This window comes from Heliangelus exortis, chromosome 1 (genome assembly GCF_036169615.1).
Source record: "Heliangelus exortis chromosome 1, bHelExo1.hap1, whole genome shotgun sequence".
NCBI classification, from domain to species: domain Eukaryota; kingdom Metazoa; phylum Chordata; class Aves; order Apodiformes; family Trochilidae; genus Heliangelus; species Heliangelus exortis.
The window spans coordinates 113205560-113218109 of NC_092422.1; positions in this window are offsets into that span (position 1 = coordinate 113205560).

The window sequence follows — 12550 nt, forward strand, 5'->3', positions numbered from 1 at the left end:
CTGCAACTTTCTGAAGGAGCTTGCTGTGTCCTGCCTCTTGCAAAGGCTGGCCTGCTTTCATAAAGGAGGTGTGTTGGGCCATGAGTGCTGTTGGTTTGCAACAGCTCAAGATACATCATGGATGCTCAAGTCCATGCCCGGACACTGCTCAGCTTATGTGGCACCTGTGCATAACGATGCTACTGTGTGTAAAATGTTGTCATGAATACACTGCCCACAAGCCATCTCTGCTCAAATGGCACAAACCCACAGAAAGAAGTCTGATGTGTGAGGTTTCTCTGCTCAAATGGCACAAACCCCCAGAAAGAAGTCTTTAGTGTGAGGTTGGCCCATGGAGAAGTGTCCTTTCCAACCCTTGAAACTACTAATGAATTAATTTTTTCATCTGCCAGCAAGAGGGCAAGAAGAGGAGAAGAAGCCAGGTCATGATGAACAATGATCTGCAATCCTTGTCTAGTGTCCTCAGAAAACAGGAAAGTCAGTGAGTGTTTCCTGAAGGTGGGGTGTCTGCAAACTTTTTAATTATTTGCCTAAGCCAGAAAAGATGGCATTTCAATAGCCGTGAAAAATTGTCCTTAAGGAGAGAGGGAACCATTGCCTAGAAATCCTTACCCTTGGAAAATAACTCCCTGCCAGTCACTGAGCTGCACCTATGGAGTGTGAATGGGGTGATGCTGCTCAGTGTGACCATGAAAACTGTGGGTGTGGCACCAAGGGGATAACTGGCCCTGCATCACAGCTAGGAGACCAGCAGAAGAAAAGATACCCATAAACAAAACCAAGTTATCTGAAGTCAGAAGAACATGAGGCCTCCAAGCCTTCATTGCATCCTGATTAGTTGCTTACCTAAAACAGAAACAATGACATTTCTACAGCTGAGGAAAATCATCCCTAATGAGAGTGGGAACCACGGCTATCTTACCTGCCCACAAAGAAGCAGTTTGCATTTTCTCCTACTGATTTCCAGTGAATTTTAGCCAGCCAAGATAATCATGAGCCAGATACAGAGGCCTTCACATTCACTTTTGTTAACAGAGCAAGATCTGTCCTATTGCTGTGTAACAGGTAAGTGTTAGGAACGTTATTTTATGCTTGGGAGTAACGTATAAAGAAACGAAGCAGCCACAGCAGCAGCAGGTTGGAACACAAGGTCTTTCACTCTCAGCCCTAAGCTCCTTCTTCCAGACAGTGCTGCCAGCTCTGAGACCTGGGAGGGCTGTTATTTATATGTGTAATAAAACACCACCTGAATGCAGCTGGAGTCCTACCTTTGAGCAACATTAACGTGCTTGTGACTTCATTTACAGCTATTCCACTTTGCCTGTCTGGATGCTGGGAATGAGAGTTTCAGGTGTGCTTCCCTTAAAAAAAAACTGCTGTGAAATAATGCATATGTTACAGTTGGTTGTGCTTTTGAGGAGCCTATATCCCAAACTATATAATAGCCGCTTTGTGCACAAATTGTACAAAGGCACAGTTCCACTCCAGTGAAAATGTATTTATCAGAGCTGTGACAGTATGAATCAGGCTCATTAAATAAGACCTCAATTTTTTAAGGGAAGGTTAGGAATAATACAAACCCAGCAAGTTCCTAAGGCCTTTGCAAGGAAGGGGTGAAACAGACTTACTCCTTAATTGCTGCGACTTGGGAGACATTTTTTGAAAGCGCTAAAAAAATCATAAGCTTTCTTGAAATGTTCTGAACACTGCTGTATCCCACAGGATTCAGGGGAAGGATGAGATTAGCCACCCAAATGGAAGTATATTTGAAATAGCAATTTATATAAAAGTGCAGCGGGATTTCAAGATAAGAGGAAATCAGGCCCTTTTTATGTTTTGCTGAGACACCACCACCACGTTGGGAACTTGGGTCGAGCTACACTTAAGCACCCTGTGTTTGGTGTATTGCATACTCAAAAGTTTTCCATCTGAGGGGTGTTGCCTGCTGCAGCAAGCTTGATCTCAGCTTAGCTCTGGAGCTGGAGCCAGACTGCATGCTAGCACAGTATGGCTGCAGGCCTTTTGGGTGTTTTTACTCTGTGGAGTTTTTATGAGACCATATCTGTCAAACGTATGTGTGAAGATAAATCAAACAAGCACAGCCACAGCTATTAAATAAATGTGAAATCTGAGTGGCTTCCACCAGCCCCTTGGTTCTCTCCCCCCCCCCAGCTGCCATGTGTGCAGAATGTTTTACAGAAACAGGACGGTGAACGATAGCTGGTTATGAGAAAGAGAAAGAGGGGGGGAGGCAGCTTCTAGGCAAGTGGGGGGGATTTTCTTGCAAGGGGAAGCAGAAACCTACAAGATGGGTTTGGGGCTCATGCTGCTGAAACACTGGGTTCTGGAGAGAGCCTGTTTTGGATCTGGATGACTTTCGAAGATGACTCAATAAATTCCATCAGGGATGCGGTCTGACTGCTGTCATGTCATCCAAAGCACAATGAAGATGGGGACTCAGCAGAGGAGGCTCCATCCAGAAGTGCAGTGAGGTAGTCCCAGACCGTGTTTGGGGTTAATGCTGTGTGAGCACCATGAATACCAAAGCACCAGAAGGACATCAAGCTTCTACACGCCTCACAGCCTGTCTTCTCCTGGAGACTAAATAATCTTGACCTGGTCTCCACTCATATTTTCCCTTATTCCCTAAACTGTTATTCCCCCAGGAGCGGGGTGATGCTTCCAAGGTCAGGATTGAGGTTACTGACAGGTCAGGGGGGGAAAGGTCAGGCTTGAAGCTGACTGTCTGTACCAAAGCTGTCCCACATAGGGAGAGGGCCTTGCAGTTCCCAAAGCTATCAATCTCCTCCCCACTTTCACCAGCTATTCACCTCTCCCAGTTTTAAGTGGAAGAAAATACAGCCAACCTCTTCAAAAGCCCTTGTGTCGCTCCTCTGGGAGCTACATTCTCTCAAGTGGTCAGTCTCTGAAACAGAATAGCTAATATATCACTCCTAGTGTCTTTATTTGAGAGTTCAAGTTGGATCAGTATATCTGAAGGGTACTGTAACCAGGAAATAATTCTTCTGATTTCTGACAATGAGGCCCCTTTTGCCTCTTAAGGATTTGTCACTTCTCCCTGGCTACATCAGGGTTTGGCTGAATGTGTTTATTTACCCTGGAATGCAGGGAGAGCATCCTCACCAAGGAGATGTGCACCTGACAGGAGTCAGTGCTGCCAAATCACACGGTGATGAAGTGTCCTGTGCTGGTGCCAAAGATGAAGCAGGAGGGTCCGTGGTGCCATGTGCTCTGGACACGGGCCATGAGGCAGGAATGTGGGACAAGGATTATTTTACCTGTGAAATTGTTGCACCACCATTGATTTTTAATGCTAATTGACACTAGAAGAGGATCTGACCCATAGGAATGTAGTCTGCTGTGATGTGACATCTCATCTAGGTCCTCTTTGTATATCACTGATGTTTAGCTGAATGAAAACAAATATTCAGAGATGGGTTTTGCCAGTAAAAACATACAAGGAAAGAGAAGGGTAATCTATTAGTAAATGTATTTCTGCTGAGTTGCTAATACAAAATGATTATTAGTAATAATTAGCAAAGCATGTGCAAGTACCATTGAACAAATGATCTGTGAATACCCAAAAGGCTAGGAAAACCCTTAGAACTAATCTTTCTTGGTAGGTAAATAATTTAAGTTGGACTCTGTGGGCTTATAGGGTGAGTTGCTTAGTTGATAATGCTGGCTCTGTTTCTTTCAATAAAATCTTAATCAGCCATTTTACATAAGCTGAAATTTTTATCCTAAGCTTTCTATTGGTCATCAGAGTTATTAATAAATGTTAAATTTTTAAGCAATGGAGTTATATTTTTTGAAGAGTATGTTGTAGGTCCTGGTATACAGCATACACACACAGTTCAAAGCAATTCAATTGCCACTTAGCAGCTGAAATGCTGAGTCTATTCCATCCTGTTAGATGGGAACAATTTTATTCTTATCTCAAATAACAGAAAGCACAATTTCAGGGCTCCTGAAGTGCTTGTTCCTCACAGCAGAGGATAGGATACAATTTGAATTCAGAATGGGAATATAGAGGAAAAGGTGGATGTGACTGATGGCAGCAATGTGCCTGCAACTTATCTGTGCATATAAACAACAACCTCTACCCTGCAATCCAAGGATGACACATAGGTTTATATGTTTTACTCCTAGAACTGTGCTTCCCCATAGTGCAATTTCACTCTCAAATGCAGGTTTTCATAACACAGAAGCAACAGGACAGTAAATTTTGAGTTCTGTTGTCTTCAGTTTATCCTATTTACCTCTCCTGTGGTCACCAGTCATCTTCTATTTACACTGCTGCCCTGTAACCAGGGTAAGAACCTTGTTAGGATCAGAGCAGAGAATCTGGCTGCCTTTAACATCCACCATCTGAGAAAAACTCCTCGCACTGGGATGGATAAGATGCTCTAAGGCACAAGGCAGCACAGGCAGCTGCTGTGGGTGCCAGTCTTGCAGTCTTTCGCTTTCCTTAAGCCAAGGAAACAGTCCCTGCTTGCTGTTAGGGAAGTGTGGAGGCAGACTGCTGGTTTCCCACCTCCAGCAGGCATTTCCCTCCATTCCTGTCTCCAGTGCTGGTTGCAGGCTGAATTATCTTTGCAGCAGGAACAGCTGTCTCCCTATTCCATCCCACCAATGGCACTGGGAACAGCAAGCCCTAACTCCAGGCTTCTCAGTGCTCTCTCACTTGCCCTGCAGCTCCCTAGGACAGGAATAGTCTGGACTGTCCCCTCCTGCTCTTCAAGCATGCTGCAGCAGCTGGGGAAGGGCAAAAAGACCACTGAAACCTACAGCAGGTAAGAGGCTACAAGGGGAATAAATGGAAACAAGCTCTGTGCAGAGGGGAATGGAAGTTTTTTTGGGAGCAGACTGAAGAAGGGGGAAAGAGAAACATCCCAGCACTCCTCTCTGCCTGTTCCACTGAATACTCCTAACAAGTTCCTCCACTTAAAATGGACCCTCACCAGTCCACCTCCTCAGTCAGCCTCCCTCAGAAGAGATGCAAACTAACCCCAAATCTCTGTTCCCCCTCCAGATTCCTAAGGGGAGATCTGTTATTCCTGACAGCCTGTTCTTGAAGCTCCCCACTTAGGGAGGTTTCATACCTGGACACTTCATGCGTATTTTATATATGCATATTTTTGTACCATCGAGTTTCAGTCTTTCTTACTGCAGTATAAGCTTTTTGTTATTTCTAAACTTCTCAGTTTTAGGCAGACAGAACTAAATAGTTCTTTCCTCACCTTGTTGCAATCTTCAATTAGCCTAAAGAAGTTTGCTTATCCTTGGTCTTTTCTTAAGGCTGACCTTTACCAAGTCTTTCAGATTTTCCTCCCAGATGATGTTCTCTAGACCTCTGCTTATTCTTCTTGTTTTCCTCTGGTCTGTATCTAATTAGTCCACATCTTTTTTTTTTTTCTTTTCTTTTCCAAGCACTGATGACAAACAGTTCAGTTTTTAATCTGTGCTAAACCTCAGCTCCAGTAGTTCCATATCCATATTTGTGCAGTCAGTTATTCCTCAGTGTGGAGTCTTGCATGGATTCCTACTGTGTCTTTTTTTTTTTTTTTTTTTTTTTTTTTTTTTTCCCAGACTGCTTCTTTAATTTGTCAGGCTGGTTTGGGCTTTTTTTTTTGTTTTGTTTTTTTAAATTCAAATCTTGTATTCTATATATTTGCAGATCCTTCCAGCTTTAGGCACTCTGCAAATTTAACTTCTAGTTCACAGTCTGAATCACTAAGAGACTGGTGTCAGAGACAGAAAGAAACCTATACGTCTCTGTTCAATAGGTTCCTGTACATGGAGAGTGAAGTCCTATTTACAGCCTTCTGGGTACTAGTGCTGTGTCTGCCTTGCAGTAGATAGACCACAAATTCCTTGCTGGTTTATGAGCATTTCATGCAAGACAGTGTCAAAGGACTTACTGAAGTCAAGACACTGACATCTGCTTCTCCTTACTGGCCTGCCAGGTCTGTCTCTGTTTTAAAAGGAAATTAGATGAGTTTGTCAAGCCTAGACTATGAAGCTAATAGTGGCTGTTACTCATCCCATTACATTCCATTTCCTTACAAATAGATTTTTTCATTATTCTTTCCAGAATTTTTCCTGTAATTGAAATTGAGTTAATTAGTCTATAGTCGTCCCCCCCCTTTTTTTTTCCTGAAGATTTTAATTTTGACTTTCCTTGCTTTCACTGTGCTTGCATACTTATTCTTCGTAATCCAGCCAAGATTTTTCTCTTTATATACCTGCTCTTTATGCCCAAATTCAACAGCAATAGCCTAGTCAAGCTGTTCTTTCCTTGTACTCCTTTTCCTTTCTCTGTGCTGGTGTAAAGCTTGCTTGGGTAAGCTGTGTCTTGCTACCTCCCTGACCCAACAACAAGCTGGGTGCAAAAAATTCCCCATTACCAAGTATTATCATTGCCAAGATGGCTTGCAGGAGACTTGTCATAATAATGCCTACATCTGGCAACCTATGGGACACCCTATGGTATCAATGCTCTTATTTTCTCCCTCAGCTGTATTAGCTATGATATTTCACCTGGCAGACGTCTGGGCCACCCACCTCAGCATTAGTACCACCTTTTTTCTTTCTTTGTTTATTGTCTTGTCAGAAATGATTGGCATGGATGAGATGGCCATATATTCAGCAATGCCCAGCAGCCATCCATTCCAGCTACTCTACAGAAGAGGGAAGGGATAGTGAGGACCACTGGCAAACTAGAGACCCCCCGCACCCTAATTACTTTTCTTAGCCTTTGAAGTAATGGTTAGATCTGCATTACCATACTGGCAGTGAAGTCCTAATTCAAGCCATCTTTGGATAATGTTTGCTCAGGTGTAGTATCTTGGAAATGAAATCATCGCTGCTCCTTCCCAGAAAAAATAGTCATTGTTTGCCACATTTAATTAAGTTTTCCCCCCTGTTCACACAGCCTCCCACATCCAGATCTGAAGTTAGTTTTATAGTTTCCTCTCAGCTTTCTCCTTTGATCCTAAAGTAGCTGTCACCTCAGTACCTACAGCCCTTCCTTTCTCACCTTGGCCAGCATAAAATGTGTTTGTGTGTTAATGGCTTTCTCCTTGGGGGCTGCTGACTCTTTTTACTGGTCAGCTGGATGCTAGATGAAATCATTCTCTCTGCTGGTTCAAGTATGTCACATATATATATATATATATATATATATATATATATATATATATATATATATATATATATATATATATATGCTTCCCAGTCTGTGTTTTATGTTCCATCCCGGCTCCATTCGTAGCAAATGATTCTGTTTTAGTTCATTTTGTTTTGGAAAATGAATCCATTGCCAGGGGAATGCGAGAGATTTCCAGAGGCTGGATCCAAGTTTAGTGCAAGAAGGTGCTGCACAGACTTTGCCACACACAGCTTGCTGCTATGGCTCCTCACTCCCTCATTGCAAGAGGTTTTTCCCTCTTCAGAGCCTACTCAGCACTAATTGTACTCAAACCAATGTGTCTGAGGCTGTGTAGGGTCTCTGCTTTGATCAGCCATTCCTGTGACCTTCTCTCTCCACCTCATTTGACTTCTGTCAACCAACTTGCCCAAACTAGAACTGAGGCTTGAGCCCTCACGTCTGCACTGGTGAAAAAGCTGCTTTGATAAACATACCTATATTACAGTAAGCAAAGGAGGGCAGGAGCAAACCTTCAGTTTATAGTGATGGAGGCTCAAGACAGGAAGAAAAAAAAGAAAAAACAACAAAAAAAAAAGAAGGTTGACAAAAATAGATGACGAAACAACACTGTGCAACAAGATATAAGTTCAATTATGAGTAGTACCATTTTTAGACTTCTTGTTGGGATAAAGTTCTGAAAGAAAAGTTATTAATAAAATGCCTCACCACAAGTGTTGCTTCAATAGCATGACTTGGAAACCTCAATGTAACAACAGCTTGTCTGCTGAAGGGCCTAATTTGGATGCTGCATTCGTCCTTGCTGCAGCAGGCTAGATTCAAAGTACTCTGGAGGGGCAAATCTGGAAGGGTGAAGTGATGGCAGAGTCTGGAGTGAAGTGCCAGAGAAGAGATGTGTGCAGCTAGATATAGGGACCCCAATCTGCTCCCCCTCTGCTTCTCAGAGGTAAAATCTTAAGCTATTGTAATCAGTAACAGATGTTAGCTGCTACACCAGAGTTCTGCTCCATCTCAGGAGGGGGAAGTGAAGAAGAGGGTACAAAAATGTGTTGGAGTGGTATGTGATGAACTACTGCAAATTGCACTCTCCAAAAGGAACAAATATTTTTCTCTAGCATTTGCTATAAATTAACTGCTAATAGAAAAGTACCCACATTTGCTAAGAGAAAAGGTCTGATTTTTGCTGTCTCTCTCTTTTTTTTTTTTTTTTTCCCTTGGTGTATTACAATGCCAGTAAGCTTTTAAAATCTTACTTCTGCAGATCATTTTCAAATTCACGGATAAATTGTGAGCCAAATGAATGAAGGAAAGAAATACCTCAGCCTAAAAATTGGCTGACAGAGTATGAACAAGAAGTCTGCTTTGGAACTGAGCAGTTTCTCCCCCTGTCATACATATGCACACTACCCCTGGTGGGCAGATTACTCCTAATCAGGGTTACTAAAAGGAGGTAAGGCCAAATCTGGAACAAGGAAAAACTGAAGAGTAGAAACAGTTCAGCAGATGCAGATTTATTACATTGACTGCATCAGCAAAGAAAAAACAAAACAAAGCAAAACAAAAATATTTCTTGGTGCCTGTGTCTGATTTTCCTGCCATGATCTCTTTTTCCTTCAAGCCAGCTCCTTTATTTCTGCAAATCTCCATGTATGGTTGGCATTCCACAATTAGGGAGGCATCAATAAATCAGTGACAAACAATCAAGGACCTCAGCCTTCCCTCAAGCTTGTGCTGTTAAAAGTTCATCTCCAAGTGCTCCCTCTTCATTCCAAGGAGCAGTCAGGGTGCTTAGGGTTTGTGAACAGGAACAGCATGGGTTCAATGCTGGCCAGGCTCTGAAACTGGAGTGGGAGGGGGTTGGGATGCAGATAAAATTGGGTTGAACTGAATGCCATTAGATATTGGAGTGCACAGTGAGCCAAAAACGTGGGTGGTAGCTATTGTTGTGAATCACAATCAAGAAATGTTGTTATTACATAGTGCTTTACAATGGGTTGAGGCCTGGTACAAACAGTAGGGAGACAGCTTTGCAGAACATAAAGACAAAAAAACCCCAAAAACCACTCAAGGGCAAAAGGACAGAAATGCCTGTGTGAAGAGAGTCCAGTGGGGTGGAGAAGGTACTGTATGAAGCATCAGTGGCAGGGTTCAGGTGCATTGGTGGCTTCTGTGGTATTCAGAGTATATCTGTCACAGAATACCTCAGGTAGGATAGGACTTTGGCAGAGCTCCAATCTCGGCCCCTGCTTTGAGCACAGCTACTTTCAAAGTTTGATTATGTTGTCCAGGACTCTGTCTGCTGATTTTTTAAAATCTCCAAAGATGAAGATTTCACAATCTCTCTGTGAAACCTGTTCCAATGCTGAAATGTCTTCCCTGCCTGGACAAGATTTTTCCCCTTGGTTCCAATGAGCGTTTCTCTTGTTGCAGCCTGTGCCCATAGTTTCTTATCCTCTCACTGGCCTCCTCCAGGTGCAGTCTGCTTCTGTCTTCTCTTTCACCTTCTTTAGATAACTGAAGACTGCAAGTAGATTCTCACTTAGCCTTGTCTGCTTCAGGCTAAACTGCCCTCTGTCTCAGCTTCTCCTAATACTCTTTGTAGCCCCACATCTCTTAGTGGGAAATAATTTTCCTCTGCCTTGTCTATTTAAACAGTAAAGTCTTGGGGGTGGGTATTGTTATTTAACACATGCATGGCAATTTCACACCTCCTGGATCTGTCTTCTGGGGTCTTGCAACTCGGCTGCACATAAATAAATAATAGAGCACACATGAACTTTGGAAACTCACTGAGAATTTAGGGTATGCAGAGGGGTCTAGGGATGTGATGAGTTAGAGTGGGGAGACAAAGATCATGGGTGATCACTTTTTGGAAAATGTTTTCCTTAGGATGACCCCATTCCTTTGCCTTGCTGAAAGTTGGAGAGGATCTGCAAGTAAAGCTGCAGGCTTGCTTGGAGAACAGGGTAGAGAAGGAGTACATGAGTGGGTGCTTTGTCATGGTCTCGTAGGTGCCCTCATCTTCTGAAGCAAGACCCACTATATCCCAGCTGTCACTAAGAGGTGTTTCTCTGGCACCCACCTAAATTGCACCTGTGAAGGAGGGTCTGCAGTTTTCCTAATCAGCTCCAAGGCCTCCCTGCTCTGTCGTCCTAAATCTTTACTGTAAACCAACCCCAGTTCTCTTCATGCTCCTCCCCTGGACTCTGTAGTCTTTAGGACAAGCCCTTATTTATTGAAAGCCTGTTATGTTCCCTCTTAATTTTCTCTTCTCCAGACTAAACAAACACGATTCTTTCAATCTGCCCTCACAGATTTTGTTTTCTAAAGCTTTTATCATGCTTGCTCTTGCACCTCAGAGCACTCCCACATTGTTTACCCAGTTTGGAGAGTTCTGTGCCTGGTGTCCCCAGCTGACACGTGCCCATGGCCAACTCCAGCACAGTCATTTTCTCCCATGCCTGGCCTGGGAGTCCCTCGTTACTGGATCCCATCAAGAGACTTGCCCGTTTTGAAACAGCATGACAGTGTTGACTAAGTTTTTGTCTGTGATCCCAGGAGCCTTTCCTGCAGCAATGCTCTTTATCCCATTAGTCCCCATTTTGCATTTGAGTTCCAGCACCTTGTTGTGGTATTTTTTGCACTCACTCTTCTATGATTTCCATCCTGCTCATTTCAGACCCATTCTCCAATATATCTAGATTGTTTTGAAATCTGCTGCTGCCTTTCTCCCCACACAGACCCCAACTGGCTGCAACACCTCCCAGCTCAGCAGTGTACATGAATGTTACCCACATTTCTCTGAAAAATCCCTGAGAATGTGGTCCCTATTATCTCTCCTCCTGCGGTCAGGCAACCTGGTGAACCTCGTGGGCTACAGGGCAGAACCCTATTTGCAGAAAATGCAGTGTAACCTTTTGGGGCATCATTACAGTGAGTTGTACACCTGCTTGTAAGATAATTTCACCCATCCCATCTTCCTGATTGTTTATGAGGCAGTTTCCCAGCACACTGGAAGGCACCAGGCACTGCCGGGCCACAACCTCTCCTCATCTTCTGGGAGCAGCACTGCTAAGCACTAAGCAAAGAATTGGCGAAAAAGAAAAAAAGTTACCTGGTGGTCCACAGCTGTGAGGAATGAGCTGTGAAAAATACCCAGAGGCAACTTCGAGGCAGAAGGATGCACTGATGGGTCTGGCAGATTTCCCTTTCTATAGCTCCATAAATACCTGAAATACCCTGGACAGCTGGGGAGAGAGTTGGTTATCCCAGGGTGCACCCTCAGGAGCTGGGGACTCACACCAGCCCTGCCTTGCCCCCCACAGCTCTCGCTGGCCCCAGAAAGCACCAGCTCATGCCCGGGGCCGGGGGCTGAGCCCGGAGCAGGACCTGCCAGCACTGCAGGGGCTTCCCTCGGTGCCTGGCTGTCTCCAGGCCCCGGCCGTCAGGCTGGGATGTGGGTTAGCAGATTTTTTCCACGCTGCTTCTCCGGGATCCCTGACAGAGCCCATCAGAGCTGCCTTTTATCAGCACTGCACGCCTTAGTGAGCCTGTCATGACTCACACACAATGTGCTCTGTGCCGGATTAATCCGGACGGCTTTCATCTGCAGGATGTGGGCAGTGGGCAGGGTGGGGGGGCACGGGGACAGATGCAGGGTTAGCAGGGAGATGGGCAGACACGAAGTTCTGGAAGTACTGAGGAGGAGGACATCATGTTGGGATGATCTGAGGGGGCAAAGACAGAACAAGCCCAGGGGCACTAATAAGAAAGAGGAACAACAGGTATATATGCTGCCTTCCAGCTGCAGAGACTTGTTTCTCTCAGTTTTTTGTCAGAGCCATCATGTGGAGGATTTTTGCCCCATCAGTGAGTTTGTTTGCACTGCTGTGCCCTTAGCTTTGCATCATCCCCCTTCCTGGGAGCATCAGGGTTTCTGTCTGATGGAGTCAGAGGAGGGAGGCAGCTTGTGACCTCCTGAATCTCTCCAGCTCCTGGCACATCCTGTGTTATTTCTGCCACCAAATTATTTGCTCAGCCAACAGTAACCTATCCCCAACTTGTGGGATCACATAGGAATAAACATGTTTTAGGAAACCTGCTCATTTCCAATTCATGGCACCTGCAGCAGAGCAGCCTCACACTTGTCTGCCAGTACTTTTCAAGGCTTGTTTTACCCATTGCCTCTTCAGGCTGAAATGTACCTCTGGCCTCCAGGAACCCTCCTCATAGCTCCAGAACAGGCCGGAGGATATGTAGCCATTTTGACCGCATGGGTCACAGTTTCCACTGGTGAATTGCTTCTCTTGTCACTGCTGCACCTTAAAAAAAAAAAAAAAATAGTGTGCCTTAAGACAA